Here is an 18587-nt window from a genome sequence, read left to right as displayed (position 1 = left end):
CATGTTTTTCTTGGTCTAGACATGAAGCTAAAGTAAGTTCTGACAAGACATGCCCCAGGTGTTGGTGCATACCTACAGGACTGAAGGACACAGAAGTGACCCCGTTGCCAAGAAACAAAGGTTAGCTTTCTCCCCAATGCCAGCTCCATCTCTCAGGCCTCTAGGCCGGCCTGCCCTGAATCCTGGTCCTCCCACTTAGGTGTGTGTGACCTTGGGGAAATAACTAACTTCTTTGAGCCTCAGTTTTTATCTTCTGCAAAATAGGAATAACATATCTACTTGGCAGGTTAGTTGTGAGGGTCAGACAAAACAGTGCATGGATAGCACTCAGTAGGCACACAACACCCATCAGCTCCCTTCACCTTGACTTGGGATTAGCTCCTGCTCAAATTGGACTGATATCAAAGCTTTCAGGCCTGAGACCAAGGGCTGCCTCAGTTTTGATTCTGGGCCTTCACACCTCCTTCCCCATTGACTCCCACATGGGCCAGTTGTTTTCTGATCATCTGCCAGCCTAGACCACACTACACTGTCCTAACTCTGAATTTGTCCCCCTGGCCACCACCACACAGTTGCACCTGATAATTTCTGTGTATTCTTTCACTAACTTATTAGCTTCTTCTTCCCTTTCTTGAGCTTTCAAAACTCCTGAATGTGAACATTCCAGGGTCCCTTCTCCCAGAAGCATTTTTTGTGCATATCCACTGCCGAGAGTCTCCTGCACCCAAATAAACAGCTAGCTCCTCCCTTCTCTCCTTTTCGCTCCCTAGCCAAGGGAAGGGTGTGACAACTCTCTTACCAGGATCAGGGCTTCGTCTAAGCATGCCAGCTTTTCATTCCCTAGGAAAAGTCGGATTGGGAGCCGCAGTCAGGACAATACTCCTGGCATGGCTTGACCTGGTATGGTAGAAAGGACCACCACTTCTCATGGAGTGCATATGTTCTGGAGTTAATGTAACCTAAGTATGTATTAGGACTTCGGCAACTATGTCCTAATGTTGCTCCTTTAGGTTTGTGGCCAACTAGAAATCCTAGACTTTTATTCACAAACTGCAGGTGTCTTCTAGATGTCACTTTGTACTGTGACAGCTGGTTTTATAAGATCTAACTTTAGTATGACATCTATTTATCTCCACTAAATGTCACTTTGTTATCATGGTTACTATTTTGGTTCTTTAATAGATAAATTGTTGAAGAAAAAATGACAGAAGTACAGTTTATAGAATACAAGAAACTTAATGATATAGCAACCAATTGCAATGTGTAGATTTTGTTTGGATCCTGATTTAAACAAATAAACTTATATTTACATAAAAATTATATTTATGAGACAATTGGATATATAAACAATGGATATTTGATGACATTAAGGAATTACTGGAGTTTCTTTTTAGTGTGATAATGGTTTTGTTTTTAGCAAGTAGGATGTCTGAGATTTGCTTCAAAATAAAATGAGGGAGGGGAAGTTAGGGGTGTATAGAAGAAAGAAGGGAGGTTGTGAGTTGAAAATTGGTGAAGCTGAATGACTAGCTCATAGGGTTTCTCATACTATAATGTTCACATCTGTGAATGTTTGAAATTGTCCAAAATGAAAATTATTTTTATCTTGCCTCTGTCACCCAGCATATTAACTGCTCTTGATCCTGTACCCTCACTCCATATGATTTCTATATCTGTATCTATAGCTAGTAAACAGGTCAACCAGGTCAGAACTCAGAGCAGATCTCTGTGGCCCACCAAGATCCACTGTGTTGACCCCTCAGTCAGTCCCCCTTGGAAATGGCCAGTCAGTGAACCACAATTCCACCTCCCTCAGTTATCCAGTTTTTGTTCACAAGGATCACAGGAAAGACTTCTCTAGTGCCTTGCAAAACTAAAAATGCAAAATGTTAAGCATGATCCCTATCTGTCAACTTTTGCCATCTATTTTTGGGCGGATGAAATTAATTTTAATAATATACTTTATATAATCCAATATATCCAAGGTATTATCATTTCAACATAAGTGCTCATTGCATTTCAGGTAGGTACTCAGTAGCCACATGTCTAGATGCAATCCATTTTTGTAAATTAAGAGTTTGATCCATTCGTTCTAACAGAATTGATATTGGTTCCAAGTATTCACCTTCTTTTTTCAAAACACCCAAAGGTCACTTGCTTTAAATAATCCAATTTGGAAATTTATAGCATCAACAATAACTCACTATAGTTTGTCCCTTACCGTAATGCCAGACCAATCACATGCCCATGGCAACACACATAACCTAGGCCATGACAGTCAAAGTCTAATCCGACTTTTTGTTGGGAAAGGCATTGTCCTTCCCTGCTCAGTTGAAAGGCTGTGAGCCCATAGACACTGGTGGCCATCTTCTCACCTCCTGGGAAGAGTCTGCCTGAGAAACAAGCCAAGACAGTGGAGAGCAGAGCTGAGGAATGGGAAGAAAGGGGTGGAATTACATCATTTGGGCCTCCAGATTTAGCTATGCCTAAAACCAACAACCCCTGCGATTTTGGCTGTGTGAGCCAACACACTTTGTTCTTTCCTTAAACCACTTTAAGCTGAATGTCTGTCCCTTGCAAAAGAAGTCCTGACTAATACAGTGTGTGTTATTGGTTGAGCAATGCATAATCTAGAATGTCCTATTTTATATAACAATTTTTATATTATCATATTGTGTATACCACATTATTTTTATAACAGCTTTATTGAAGATATAATTCACATATCTAAAATTCACTTATTAAAGTGTATTTTAATGAGATTTTCAAATTTTATATTTTACACATTTAAAAAAAGATTTTAGTTATTTATTTTTAGACGAAAGGGGGGGAGAGAAACATCAATGTGTGGTTGTCTCTCACATGCCCCCACTGGGGACCTGGCCCACAACCCAGGCATGTGCCCTGACTGGGAATCAAACCACCGACCCCTTGGTTCTCAGGCTGGTGCTCAATCTACTAAGCCACAAGAGCCAGGGCCAATCTAATGGTTTTTGTATATTCACAGAATTGTGCAACTAATACCACCATCACATTTCAGAACATTTTCATGCCCCCCCAAAAAAACTGTATCCATTACCATCACTCTTCAAACTCCATTTCCCTACCTTCCTTTAACCCCTAAAACCACTAACAACCACTAATCTACTTTCTGTAGCCTATTCTGGACATTTTATACAAATGGGATCATATAACATGTGGCCTTTTGTGCCTGGCTCTTCATTCACCTAGCATAATGTTCTCAAGGTTTTGCATGTTGTAGCCTAAATCAGTACTTTATTCCTTTTATGAATAAATAATATTTCATTCTATGGATATACCACATTTTGTTTATATATTAACCAATGGTGTACATTTATGTTGTTTCTAATTTCGTCATTATCAATTATGCTGCTGTGAACACTCAGGTACAAGTTTTTGTGTGGACACGTGTTTCAGTTTTCTTGGGTGCATACCTAAGAATGGAATTGCTGAGCCATATCTTAACTTCATGTTTAACTATTCGAGGAACTTTCAAACTATTTTCCAAAGTGGCTACACTAGCTTCAATTCCTGCTAGCAATGTTTCAAAGTTTTAGTTTCTCCACATTCTCAGTGACACATGTTATTGTCTGTCATTTTTATTTTAGCTACCCTAGTGGTTTTAATTTGTATTTTCCTAATGGTGAACATCTTTTCATGTGCTTATTGCCACTTGCATACCTTCTTTGGAGAAATGTATAGTCAAATTTTTTGCACAGTTTTTGAACTGGGTTGTGTTTTTAATTAGTAAGTGTTATTTACATATTCTGGATACAGATACATGATTTGCAAATATTTTCTCCCATCCCGTGGGGTTTCTTTTCACTTTCTTGATATCCACTCAAGCACAAATGTTTTAAATTTTGAAAGAGTCCAGTTTACCTTCTTTTTTTATCTTTCTCTCACTTGTGCTTTTGGTATCATATCTGAACCACCAGTGCCTAATCCCTGGTCAAGAAGATTTACTCCTGTATTGTCTTCTAAGAGTTTTATGGTTTTAGCTATTACTTTTAGTTCTATAATCCATTTTGAGTTCATTTTTAATATGGTGTGAGTTAGGGGTTCAACTTCTTTCTTTTGCATATGCTACTGCTTGTTGTATTCTTTCCCCCACTAACACAACAATATTTTTGTAAACATGTTTTACTTAGAACAATATTAATGTGAGTTTACATTCACTGAGCACAGCCTGGTTGCTTTGTCAGCAAATGTTGCATACTGGAGATTGATGAGAAGGAGGATTTTTCTGTGGGTGATTAAACATCTGACTATAAAGTATAATGAATATGTATACAGTTATGTCAGCCTGTTGATGTGCATTATAATCATCCAGAGAAATCTTTTTAAATGGGAGTTCCCAAGGCCCGCCCCAACCTACTGGATCAGAATTTCCTGGCAATAGTCTATCTTTTACCACTAGGGCTGGGAGAGCCCTTATGGTCACATAATTCACTCTCTTATTTTTAACCAGAAGATGATTGGCATTTAGGCTCACTCCCTGTGCCCATCAAGGCCAGACTGAGCACTTTGTTTGCATCCCCCCCAGTACCTTCAAATGCAGCAGTACTTACGACTAATGAGATTTTACTGAGGGCTTCATGAGAAGATGGAGAAGAGGATTACATCACACACCACAAAACGATACTTAATTAGGTCCCTCCATTCAACTAGCTAGACCTGTTCTTCCTCCAAAGGTTTTCTCCCTTGCTACCATACTGCCAGGTCTCTTCTCTTCATCCCTCCTACTATACAACTTCTGAAATGTCCTTTTCCCCCAAACCATCAAGCCATGATCTCAATTTATACACAGCATTCAACAAAACAAAAACACAACAGCCACTTGAAAAGCAACAGACTCTTTTTCCCCAAGCATCCTCTTTGAGAAAGTGGGGAGGTGTTTCAGTTCATTTCACGGTCATAGAGCTGTACCAATAACAAACATTTCCTGAAGGCTTATTAAGAACCAAATGTTGGGCTAAGTATCCCACAAAATGACTTACTTAATGTCATGTAACTCATTAGTGGCAAATCTGGAATAAAACTTTATTATAAGGGTCAGAGCTCAATCTCTGAGCCACTCATACTCATAGTCTTCAGTATCTTTGGCTCACAGCCCTGTGGGACGCATGGGAAAGGTGCAGTATTTCACCTTCTAGAGACAGGGAAACTGAGGTACAGTGACACTGAGTGATGCTGCCACTCAGATAGTGGAAGCTTTTGATCTGAGGTCTAGAATTGCGTCTCTTTAGCAGGGTATATGAAAATGTGCCCAAAATCTCATTGGGAAGCCACAGTGGAAAATGTAACCAATAAAGGCCACTGTGTAATCATGGACACTGTGACTGACCTCAAACCTAAAGGACTGAGGCATTCTGACCAATAGGGAGCACGGAGAAGGGAGAATAAGTGAAGACAGACTGTTAGTGTTTCTCCCACAGTGACAGGAAAAGATGGCAGCACCGGGCAGGGCAGGATCCTGTTTGGCAAGGGACATCTGTTCCCGTGTGAGAAAGTGTGACTCATCAGGGTGCCACAGCTCAGTGACACAGTCTCTTAAGATCTTCCAAGTCCCCTTAGTCCAATTCTGTATTTACCAAACAATTCTCAGATCTACTTGTGGCTTCTGAAGTGCGCCTTCCCACAGAGCAAAAATTTGCTGACCAGGGTTTCTTCGGGCCTATTGTCAATTATATTTTGCTGGATGAATGAATAATGCTGCATCTGGTCTCTCTTTCATGGGTTTGGTTTAGAATGAGTTTATTCATTCAACATTAATTCAACAAATATTTAATGAGTGCCATCTATGTGCCAGGCATTGGTTCAGCCCCTTTTGATACAAGCCAGATAAGAACCCTGTCCTCATGGAGTGCACAAGCCAATGAGAGGTGACACATAACAGAAAAGCAAACAAGTCAATAGATAATTTCAAATTGTGGTACTTCACACCCAGGGTTACTGAATTCCTTTCTGCAGGCTCACTGTATCCCAGGCTCTGTGAACATCCCCCTCATCTTCACGAGGCAGACTTAAAGAAGCTTTAGCCCAATTTCAAAGGATTCAGCATCAAATTTCTGGTCTAGTTTGACCCAGACCCTAAGATGATGTGTTTCAGTGACTAAGATTTAAGACCCACTGACTCCCTCACCACCGTAGCTCTAGTCCCTGGTCCCAGCCTTGTTTGTTAGGCCATGACTTGATAACCTCACCCACTTGTTCATTCAACAGACACTTTTCCATCTCTTACTGGGCCCCAAGCATTTTGCTAGGGGCTGGGAATTCAGAAATGATTAAGTCATGGTCCCTGCCCTCCACTGCAGTTCACATTAATGATTCCTGTGCTTCTCCTATGCGCTAAGAGAGAGGAAAGTGCAGGGTGCTGTGTGTACAGTAGAGGGATTCCTAAGTCATACTGGAGAGAGAGGTGTTCAGGGAAGACATCCCTGAGGGGGCAGTACTGAGACTGAGGTTATTTTTTAAAGTAATAACAAGTATAAAAGCTTTAGAAAATACAGACATGAAGGGCATTTAAAGCCCCCCCATAAAGACATCGCTGATAATAATTTGGTGGTGTGTATCTTCTAGTTTCTTTGCTATTTAAGATTAGATTTGAAGAGCAAAGATTTACCTTGACAGTAAAGGCAGGGAGGAAAAAGTATTTGGTGAGGTAATTGTCCTTAGGTTGTCTTTAAAAACCAGATGTGATGTATAGATAAAGGCCCACCCTCCCTTTTCTCCACCCCCCCCATCCCAGGTCCTCCTGGTACTGTGTGGAAAAGTTGCCATGGAGACCTGAGGCATTCCTGATATAACTGGCATTTGGGGAGGTATGGAAAGAAAGATTTGACATCTCCCTCTCTTGCTTCTTCTCAGGTGACTGGTAGGAGTTTCTCCCTAGGAAGAAGAAGAAGAAAGGCTTTAGGGATCCTCACCCAGGGCCACCAGGTTCATGGTTCAGACTGTGCCTTGCACAAAGGCACCACATTGAAGGAGGCAACATACACAGCCAGATATACTTGTGTCCTAACTTGAATGAAAGCAGGCAGGCAGTTGTAGACATTCTAGGCCTCCCGGCTGGAGCAGCACCATCTACTTAAACCCCGCCCTGCATACACAGCCGCACACAGCCTGGAGAGCAAAGGTTTGCACACACTCGCAGCCAGTGCACAGCCAGGCCTGTCTCAATGTGCCGTGGTGGACTTGAGGTCTCTTTTCTCACCACCTGTTCCTCTCAGAAGCCCAACTTCTAACATTCACCCTCCCCCAACTCTAAACTTGACATAGTTCAGGTAGGAGGCTGGGGAAGGGGGAAGCAGCAATGGGCTGTGTGTGAGAGCAACGGTGTGAGTCCAGCCAGGCATGCTCCATGCTAGGGCCCTGGAGTCAAGCCCAGGAGTTCAGCCAGCACATGTCACAGTGCAGGTTGTGTAAAAAATATACTAAAAATGTTTTTAACTTGAGGAAGGGGACACTTTCCCTAATTTGCAGAAGCTAGTGGCAGCTCTGGCCTTGCGTTACACTCCCCTACTCCTCTCTACATCTTAACAAGGTGTGTGATTTCTGCTTCCTCTTGGGATTCTAGAAGATAAATTCTGAAAGTCAAATTCTCATGTTTCCTGGCCCTGGCTTGTGTGGCTCAGTGGATTGAGCACCGGCCTGTGAACCAAAATGTTACTGGTTTGATTCCCAGTCAGGGCACAAGCCTGGGTTGTGGGCCAGGTTGCCAGTAGCAGGTGCAGGAGAAGCAACCACACATTGCTGCTTCTCTCCCTCTCTTTCTCCCTCCTTTCCCCTCTCTCTAAAAGTAAATAAATTAAAATTTTTTTTAATCCTCATGTTTCCAAATCTCAGCTAGTACAACACATTAAATAAAGAATATGAAAAGCTTTGAGAACATAAACGACTAGTCAGGCTAGTCAGGGACTGCAAACTAATATGCATGCTGGGGGCAGAGGGGAGGCAAGCAGTTAGTCTGCACGTGTAAAGTGAGCCTTTTGTTTATTTTGGGTTTGGGTCAGCTTTATTGAGGTGTATATCACACACAATACAGTTTACCAACTTTAAGTGTTCGATGCAATGAGTTTTGACAGATGCTGCCACCACCACAATCATGATACAGAGAATTTCTGTTACACCAAAAATTTCGCTCACGGCCCCAACTCTGATTCTTGGCATCTACAGATTTACTTTCTATCCCTGTTGCAGAAATCCCTTTCCAGAATTTTATATAATAAATGGAACCATACATTATTAGTCTTAATGTCTGGCTTCTTTCTCTTAACATAATGCTTGTAGGTCATTCCTTTTGGGCATGTATCAGTAGTGGGCTGCTCCTTTTCATTGCTGAGTAGTATTCCACTAAATGGATATAATACCAGTTGTTCGTTCATTCATCAGTAATGGATATTTTGGGCTGTTTCTATGTAGTAGTTCATTACATGAGAATGCCACCAACTGTTCATTTATTCATCAATAATGGATATTTTGGACTGTTTCTGGGTTTGGACTATTTTGAATAAAATTCCTACAAACCTTCATGTACATGTTTCTGTAAGACACTTTCCCCACTTTCTCTTGGGTAAACATGTGTTTGATTGCATGTGTTCTTTTTTACTTTGTTATTCACATTGGAAAACTTTAATTGATCTATCTCCAAGTTCACGGGCACTTTCCTCTCTCTTGTCCATTCAGTTGTTAACTTAAGTCCATGCAGTAAATTCTTTATTTCAGAAATTATATCACTTATCTTTGGGATTGCTACTTGGTTCCTTTTTATTGTTTCTATTTCTCTGATGAGACTTCCAATTTCTCTGCTGAAATTTGCATGCATTGAAAACAAGTCTTATTTTAATTTATTTTTGGTAATTGTAATAGCTGCTTTGAAATCCTTGTCTGTTAATTCCAACATCTGGTTCATCTCTGAGTTGTGTTTGATTGATCTTTCTCTTGAGAATATGTGTTTTTTCCTGGTTCTTCCTTTGCAAGTTATTTTGGATTGTTAATTTCAGGAGTGTTATGGATGCTCATTTGTGGATATTCTAGATACTGTTATTGTGATGATCACTTCTGGTTGGCCAGTTTGGCTGGATCACAGTGCCTAGACATTTCCCCAAACATTATTCTGGATGTTTCTGTGAAGGTGTGTTTTGGATAAGATTAACTTTTAAATCCGTGAACTTCAAGTACAGCAGATTACCCTCTCTAAAGTGAGTGTATCTCGTTCAATAAATTGAAGGCCTGAACAGAACAAGGGCCAGCCTCTCCTGAATAAGAAGAAATTCTGCCAGAAAACTACCTTTAGACTCAAACTGTGACTCTCCCAGGGGCCTCCAGCCTGCCATCCTGCCCGGCAGACTTATCAAGCCTCCAGAATTGCATAAATCAATTCCTTAAATTAAATCTCTTCTGGTTGTTTTTCACCAGTGACTATTATATCCTTTGATTTTACAGGTAACATTCTTGGCTAGGCTGCAATAGCGAATCTTGTTTCTTATGCAGCATCTTTGTTCTGGGCTCACATCACTTGTCTTTAGCTGAACCACTCTGATTCTCTTCCGTGCATGTGTGGTTCAAGCATCAGTCGGAGATACGGGTACACAGGGTTTGGAGCTCTCCTCTCCGAGTTTCCACTCCCTTCAGTCTTCACAGTTTTCCTGGCTTCTTTTGTTTTGGTTTTCTAGACCAGAAAAACTGTGTTTTTCCTAGTGAACTCCTGTCTGCCTTTGTTGTGAAACATGGGATTCACTTAGCCCTGGGCTAAAAGTCTCAAAGACCAGCAGTTTTCCGCAGAGCTCAGTCTCTCAGCTCCAGGTCACGTTCTTCTCCCTGCACCAGCTGCGGTCTGTTTACCTTTTGCCAGGCTGCTTTGTTTCTGCTCCATTCATGAGTCAGTGAGGTTGGTCAAAGAGGTGGGGAAACTGTCTGATTCTGTTCTTTCTTCAGTATCTTTAGGTAGTTCCTTCTGCACTAAATTCTGGTTTTATCATTGTTTTCTGCAGGCAAGAGTCATGCTGTAGAGTCTTAATCTATCACACCCAGAGAAAGAGTGTCACTTTTATATTTCTGAAAAAGTCTGTTTCATCTTCGTTTTAAAAAATATTTTCTTTATTCATTTCTAGAGAAAGGGGAAGATTGGGTGAAAGAGAGGGAGGCAAACCTCAGTGTGTGAGAGAAACATCTGGATTGGTTGCTTCTTACACGCCCCCAACCAGGACCTGGCAACACAGGCATGTGCTCTGACTAGGAATCCAACCAGCAACCTTCTGGTTCACAGGCCAGTGCCCAACCCACGAGCCACACCAGGCAGGGCATCACCTTCATTTCTGAAAGATACTTTGTTCTTGTTTGGCTGGCAGTTTTCTTTCAGTGCTTTAAAGATGTTTCTTTCCCCAACGTCACCCACTCCTTAACAGATAGGTACTGATTGGTACCCAGACAAAAATTCGAAGACTCCTTGGCAAAGCTCCAAGAACTTTCTCTCTCTCCCTCTCCCTCTGTGCTGGAGCCTGGAAACTCTCTCCAGCCAGTGAGCTGAGACACTTGTAAGATTCATCTCATTTGTTTCCCATCCCTCTGGGATCACTGTCCTGAGTTGCCTGTTATCCAGCATCTTAAAACTCATACACATCGTTCGAGATGATTAAAGCAGAGGATAAATCTAGATTCTATTACTTTATTGTGGCCAGAAGTACACATTGCTTTTATTCTCTTAAATAATCTTTATTATTGAAGCATAGCATACATACATAAAAGTGTACAGATCCTGAGTGTACAGCTCAGTAAATTTTCACAAAATAAACACACATGTATAACCACCTTCCATATTAATAAATAGTGTATCACTAGTACCCCTGAGACTCCATGTTCCTTTCCAATCATTTCCTGCCATCCCAGGGTAACCACTGTTCTAATTTCTAACACACTAGTACCTGTTTTTCAACTTTATATAAATAAAATCATGTAGTGTGAACTCTTTTATGTTTGGCTTGTTTAACTTAGCATTGTTTGTCAAATTTGTCCATTTTATTGTTATTGGGAAGCAGTAATTCATTTATTTTCCTTGCTGTGTAACATTTCATTTTACAAATATGCCACATCATTCATTTATTCTGCTGTTGATGGCATTTGGCTTGTTTCCAGCTTGGGGCTACCATGAATAGTGCTGCTATGGTGATGTTTGGTCATTTTGTGTGTGTATGACATGTTTGTATTTCTAGGAGGGGAACTGCTGAATCATAGACTAGGCATCTCTTCTGCTTTAGTAGCTGTCAGCAAATAGCTTCCAAAGTCCTTACTCCAGTTTACAGTGCCACTAGCATTGCATGAGAGTTCTAGTTGCCCCTCATCCTCACCAGCACTTGCTATTAGGTCTTTTTCATGTTAGCCAGTTGATGGATTTCCTTTACGTTGCCCTTTATAAAAACCCACCGGCATAATAAAACTATCAGATGGAAGGAGCTGCAGTGTGCCAGCTGAGACTCTGGTGTTAAGGTGTTTCTTTCCAATGGCTCTGAGCATTTCCAAAAGCATTCAGTTGTTACATTTGTGTTCATCAACATTATTTGAGCAACATTTAAAAGCTGTTAGATGATTCACTAGGTGAAGAGATGGTGGTAATAAAGGCAAACAAGGGCATTCTTTTTTTAAAATTTTATTTAGTTATTTTTCAAGTACAGTTTTCTGTCTATTTCTCCCATCCCAGCCTCCCCCGCCCTGTGCTCCCCACCCCCTCCCATTTCCACCCCCCTTAGTGCTCGTCCCTGTGTCCTTCAAACAAGGGCATTCTTGGCAGAGCGTACACTATATGGAAAGGGAGAAAGTCATAAAAGGTCTTGGCTCAGGGCTGCCTGGTACAACTGTGCATGATTCTTGGAGCTGCTGTTCCCTCCTTTGTGAGAATGGCACCTCCAGGAATTGTGCAGTGCACTACCCATGAAGCCATACACAGCAGCCACGCCTGTCGTAGTCAGGGATGGCAAGAAATTTGGTGTGACTGGAGGGCAGGGTGGGTAGCATAGAGGGACAAGAGGAGGCAGATCTAGAGTTGGAGCAATATCACTGACTCAGCCTTTGTTAGCAGCTTACTTTAAAACTCCACCCTACCCCCCCCCGCCCCCACTAGAAGAGGGATTGTACAGGCTTCCTCCTCTTGGATCCCACAGCCCTCTGAGCCAAGAGGGTTGCCTCTGAACTGGGGCTGAGGTGAAACCCAAGTCAGGAAGGAGAAATGCTGAGCATGCTCCAGCTTGCCTTGCTACACAACTTTGTTCTCAAGAAGTTGAGAAAGCAACGCCCTGTCCTTCCTCTGTCTTGGGCTTCCTCTGTTGCCTGCAGCCTCAGCACACTCTTCTGCCTGGGAAAACTGGGTAAACCTGGATGGGAAGCTGCGCCCCACCTATCTAAACCCTAGGTTCACATTACCAAGCTGCCAGGGGCGGCTTCTGAAGACACAAGAAAATGAAAGGGAAATCCCAGGGTCCCCACGTATCTTCCCCGTGGCCTGCCGGAGTGAAGGGCATCCCTCTGGAAGAAAGAGGCTCTTCGGGTTTATGCTCTTTGTCTCTACGCCCTCCTCACACTTTGTGTGTGTCTTGTATGCTTGCTAAGGGTGTTAAATGGTTGAGGTGGGGGTCCTCCCACTGGGCTACCAGGAACTACCCACCAGCTATCAGAGATGGAAGAGGGTCTCTTCTGGAACATGAAGTTCATATTCAAGTTCTGCCTTCCTTCCAGTTATTTGGACAAGAAAAATATATCCTTAAAGTAGAAATTGGGGCCAGTGGAAGAGTTCCAGGAAATGGCAGAGCAAGAATCTCTGTTGGCTCTGGTTACAAAGGGAGTAGCTCTGGAGAAGTAAGTGGTGAGTTGGCATCTCCCCAAGGAAGAGACAAAAGCCAGGACAAGGAACCTGGGAAAGGTGCCCATAGTTACACCAGAACTTTAGAACAAGTATGTATCATGAGACCAGATGTCAACTGGAGATTTGCCGGCTCTAGTTGTTAACCATGATACGAGTAGAAACCTTTCCAACCTGGCTAGGTAAACTATTAAACAACCAGAAGGAAAATAAATCAACCAAAAGGAATATGTTGCATACTTAAAACGTGTTCACTATATCTTGTGCCTTATAAGGAGTAGAGAACTGTCCAATTCACTGTAATATTCCTAAATAACAAATAACCAAGACAATGAAAGATCACATCTAAGTAATGGCTCAGTGACGTGGGACAGCTAAATGCTGAGGAGATAGATCCACAGGCACTCAAGAGGCACTAGGTGCTGGAAAAGGTCCAGTTCTCATGGGCCTGGGAAATGAAAAGCAGGCCTTGAATAGGCAGTCACGGGGCATCTGGACAGGTGAACAGTGTGAGGAAAAGGCAAACAAATCATCTTCAAAATCACTCCCGTTTCATTGAACTTTAAAGTTTTCAAAATATCTTCATAGCCCTGATTTTTTTTAACCTTCCCACCCTTTGGCAGAACAGATTCCCACTCACAAGGGAAGTGAGAGCTGGAGAGTACCGTTGATTTTGCTTGCTCAGCAGCCCACCCTCCCAACCTCAGCAGCCAGAACCCTGGTTTTTCTTGGGAAAGTATCTCACTCCACTATCAGACCAACCAGGGTTCCGGCTTCACCCTTGAGTCCAAGGTGAGCATACCTAGCCCATTACTAGCCACACTAGTTCAGGGATGAGCATGTGATCCAGACCAGTGAGTGAGACATCCAGAACCTCTGCTGGAACAATTGGGGAGAGAATAAAGCCAACACAGAGGAAAGCAGAGCCAAGGGACATTATTTGGGTCTTCAGATCTAGCTGTACCTGAAGCCAGACTTTTCCTAGGATTTTTCAGAGAGGTGAGCCATTACATTTCCTTCTTGATTTGAGCCAGTTTTAATTTGGTTTCTGTTACTTGCTACTACAAGAGTTCTCACTGATTCAGAAAGTCAGACAATGTAATTCAATTCAGATAGCTAGTCAACGACAGAGAGGGGACCAGAAATAGGTTTATGTGTTTGATCCAGTGCCCTTAGACTAAGTGTAATTCCTAGAGTGAAGGCAGTTTGGGAGAGGATCCAGCATGGTGGGGCCAGCCGGGTGGGGCCTGCCTTGAAGACATGCTGGGGAGATCAGACTAGGCATGGGGAGCCAACTTAAAGGGGACATTTAAAGAAAATAATGGGTCCTGGCAGTGTTCTGCTTATTAACATGGAGAATGGCTATAGCCCCCCATATACATTCCCTCTAAATTATGCACATGCATTTGTATGTTCTTATGAATAAATATATAATACATAATTTTGAAAAATGGGAAAGAAAATAAATAATGTGGAGGTCCGCAGAATGGGATGCAGAAGAGAGACTTTGGAATCAGAGAGGTGGGAAGGAAGCTGATGCAGAGATGGAGGCTTAAGGTAAGGAAGGTTTGGAGCAGAGCAGAGAGAACAGGAATAGAAAGGGATGGAGAGGTAAGAGGTGCATCCTGGGAGAAGGCGGGCTGGACAGAAATGTAATTCCTAGTACTGGTAATGATGACAGAGACAGGGTAGTGGAGAGAGAAGGAGCTGGCTGAGGGTATTAAAGGGTGAGTGAGGTTACATTTTGATTTGTTCAGATGGGAATATCCAACCTGCAGGTCTGTACCTGGAGCTACCTCAAGCGAGGAACTTGAACATCAAAGACAAAGCTCCCTGGTCTATATCTCTGGGGTGCAGGTGGCCTTTCCATTGCATCTGCAAACCAGGGTCTTCTGCTTCCTTGAAGGGAGGGCACATCTGGCGGAAGCTGGAGTGCTGTGGAAATGCCAGAGGGAGGCAAGGCCACTGTGAAAGTAGTCAAGCAGAACACCCCTGGAAAGGCTGTCAAAAATGCCCAGGACGACCAACACAGTGATCCTGGTCTGTAAGATCTATGTTCAAGGAAAGCAAGAGAAAAGACCGGTTTTAGTATGGGAAGGAAAGGCAGCAAGGTCAACATCTAAAACAGGCCATGCTGAGCAAGAAAGCCTGTGGCCAGTAATATTCTCCACAGGACTCTCCCTTCCACTCAAACAGGTTCTCCCATCCCCACCCCTCTCACTGCCCTGTGGCCTCCCTTCCTCCACTCCAGACTCTTTAAAAAGCTGCCCGTGCTCCCTTGCTCACCTCCTCCGCTTTCCTCGACCATCAGCACCCGGCCTTGGAAATGTGCTAGTGAGGTTGCCAAGGATTTTCTGGTTGCTATATCCAGGCCACAGACATGCTCCAGTTCTAGTCTTATTTCATTCATTTATTGTTCAAAGAAATGTTCTTAGGTACCAAGTACTTTCCCGGTACTGGAAATATGATATTGAGCAAAACCAATTGGGAAGTTTTCTATAGAGACAGTGTGTACTTTCTCCTCCCAGGATGCCATACACTTGTGCATGCTTGCACATGCATGCACACACATGCACACATGCTTACACACAGGCTCATGTGCTAGCTTTTCTGTTTACGTCCTCTCCAAGGACTCTGACCTGGGATCTATCTGCCAGGCAGGTGATCTATGTGGGGCACAGACAGATAGGAAGGAAGTTAAGCCAGTAGGCTAAGGAAAGGGTCAGTCAGCCTGGAGGGGGCACCCCAGGATGCGCACAGCAGTCACCTGGCCACTCTGGATGGCAAGCACCCCCTGGAGAAGGGCACATACTGAAACCCCAGGTTCTGGGCCATTTCAGGCGGTGGTTGAGGCAGGGCCCTTCCCAGGGGGCCAAAGAGCGACCCAAAGGCCTGGCTCCAGCCTTTCGGGAGGCACGCAGTCCAGTGCGCATTCCTGCTACATCGCACTCCTTCACTGACTCCTGGCCTTGCTCCCGGAGCACGAAGCCCCCAGGACTGCCCCCCTGAAGAGGGGAATCTCTGAGCAGGACCCTGGCATCCTACACATGCAAGGAACCAGCCAGTTAGGGCTCACCTGGCTGAACACCCAAGGGTTCCTGTGTTCTTTTCTTTCTTTCCTAGGAAATTATACAAAGTAAGTGAAGAATAAAAAGGAGAAAGAATAAGGGAGAAGAAAAAAGGAGTAGGAAAAGAAGGAAGAAGTGGAGAAGGAAAGTAATTTTTAAAATATATAGCTCTGATCATAGTATTTCTCTGCTTAAGGCCTTTTAATAACTTTACATGACTCATGAGATAACCACACCCCCTTTTACTCTTCTCCCCTTCCTGCCCCACCCCATCCAGTCACACGGGGGTTCTGGGATCTGCTAGGCTGTGTCCACACAGGTCTTGGGGGAAATTGCCCCGTGGGATTACAGCAACTGAAACAGAGGGAGCACCATAATGGGCCCATCAAAGGAGCACAGAGAGCTACATAGGGGGATTTTAGTTCTAGGTCTATGACCGTAGAATCGTGGGAGAACCATGGCCTCTAAGCCTCGCTGTCTTCACCTGATCAATGGTCAAGGAAAATAATCCCCACCCTGCCTGCCTCGCTGGGTTAATGTGAGGCTCAGGTGAGATAAAGAGCCTAGAAACTCTCTGTGAATTATCAAGTGTACTGAACAGTAAGGGCTGTTCCTGCTACCCAGCAAATCGCACTGAGAAGTGTCAGAGGCCTGCCTCTTTCATCTCTCAGCGCTCTTCTAACAACCCTTCATGTCCCCGTAATACCTTAAGCTTTTCAAAATACTTTTATATATAATGTGTCATTTCTTCTGACAGCATCTCTGTGCAGTGCCTGGGCAGGGCTGCCCTTTGCTGGGCCTATAAGGGCACAGGCTCAGGGGATGAAGTCACCAGGAGGCCCAGTGTCACGGGGCCCACTGTGGCCGGGCCAGGCCTGAGCTCAGGTTTCCTGACTCCAGCTGGGAGGGGGTCGAGCTCCTGGAGCCACTCTGCTCCCAGCATATCAGCTGCTGTTCTCTTTAGATTCTAACCCAGTAGAGGGTACAGACAGGGTCTTCTTAGGAGATGAACTTCCCTCCCAGTTAGCATGACCTGTGGGGAGAGCTATTTCAGAGGATACTTGAGACTCCCAGTAAGACAGGCTTGGGTTTTGAAAATCTACTTACCTGGGCTGTGGGAGTTTGCCCAGGCTCCTTTGTCACTCCTCTCCGACAGTGGTCAACCAATAGGCCACAGGTCCGAATTTTGGGTCAGTTTGGAATCCTTCCTCCAAGTGGCATTCTAACTACAAAGCAGGCTTGCTAATGCCTGCACACTCCACAGACCTCATCGGCTGCCTCACTCGCACAGCTCCCGAGTGTTATCCATGTCCAGCCACTGGGTTGGCGCAAGGGACAGGCATTTGTGCGTGTCACAGACCTGCAGCTGCTCACAGCTGGAGAAAGAGGACCACCTGGGAAAAATAACAGCAGAGAAGATGGAGTGAACACCCTCTTGGGGGCAACATAATGACCCTCAGAAAGAGAGACACTGTGAGCTCAGAAGGCAGAGATCTCTGGGGACTGGGAGGCTCTGAGGAAGCTTCCTGACTGAGGACACCTGAGTCCCCTTCCCCAAGTTAGTCTCTGTGTTGAACTGAAACATTCTTGCTGTTGGTGAATCACACCAGGAAACCGCCCCTGCAACATTCCAGGATGCAGAAGCCAGGACCTTGGCCTGACCGCTGACTGGCGGCAGTGAATCATAGGAAAGGGCACCAGACGGGCAGTCCAAAGATGCTGGACTTGGTGCCTTGACCTGTGCACATGAGCCGGAGATTCTGGCACTCTTCCTGTTGAAGTCATCAAATGCCTGGGTGGCCAGAGTTGGGTCTCAGCCCAGGTCTCCCGACTTTTGGGCCCCTCAGCTGTTGGAGCCACCTCTCAAGTAGGTGATGATGGGAGCATTCCAAAGAGGAGGCTGGGCAGGCAGTGGGAGACACCATCTGGAATTCAAGGAACAGAGCAAATCTAGAATGTTCACGGGCCAGGTTAGCAGTTACTCCCCACCCCACCTTACCCTCCACTTCCTTCTCCCCAGGCCCAGAGGGGTTGGATGAGACTGAGGAGAGGAATGGGAGCCATTTCCATGACGATTTCGGTCGGTTAAAAACAACAAACAGGGTCGGCCTAAATGGGCAACAATGGGAGGATGATCTGAAACACATTATGATTCGAAACAAATCGTAAAATTAGGTGGCCATTGAAAACAACAAAGCTTTTAGAAAATGTAGAATATCTTTGTGACTCTGGGGTAGAGGAACAGTTTTTTAAAGCAAAAAAGCAAAAGTGCCAATCAAAGAAAAAGACTGATGGGTATGTCTACATTAAAATTAAGGAATCCTGATTATAAAAGGGCTCCATGAAAAGAATGAAATGTCAAGCCACAGAGAAGAGGCTCAAAGCCAAAAGAAAAAAGAACTCTTTTTTTAAAACCATAAGAAAAAGGCAGGCAACTCAGTAGAAAGAGGAGCAAGGGACTTGAAGGGGCAGTTCTCAAGAGATGGACATTGAAATGCCAATGAGTATATGAAAAGGTGATCAATTTATTTGTCATCAGGAAAATCCAAATTAAAACCACAATAAGAGGCCCAGGCCATGTAGCTCAGTTGGTTAGAGCATGGTCCAGATACACCAACTTTGGGGGTTCAACCCCTCATCAGGGC

At 43.9% G+C, this 18587-nt stretch overlaps 1 protein-coding gene across 1 annotated transcript in view; it reads left to right on the top strand.

The window, feature by feature from the left end:
- The first annotated feature begins 13648 nt into the window (after positions 1-13648).
- KIF3C (kinesin family member 3C) overlaps positions 13649-18587 on the top strand; it is a 48993-nt gene continuing 44054 nt past the window's right edge. The window contains exon 1 of the mRNA XM_053667081.1: positions 13649-13666. The gene's annotated coding sequence lies outside the window, so the exon portion shown is untranslated. The remainder of the gene's footprint in view (positions 13667-18587) is intronic.

This window comes from Artibeus jamaicensis, unplaced genomic scaffold (genome assembly GCF_021234435.1).
Source record: "Artibeus jamaicensis isolate MK-2021 breed Jamaican fruit bat unplaced genomic scaffold, CSHL_Jam_final contig_465, whole genome shotgun sequence".
NCBI lineage: Eukaryota > Metazoa > Chordata > Mammalia > Chiroptera > Phyllostomidae > Artibeus > Artibeus jamaicensis.
This window is presented reverse-complemented; position numbering and strand designations above follow the sequence as displayed.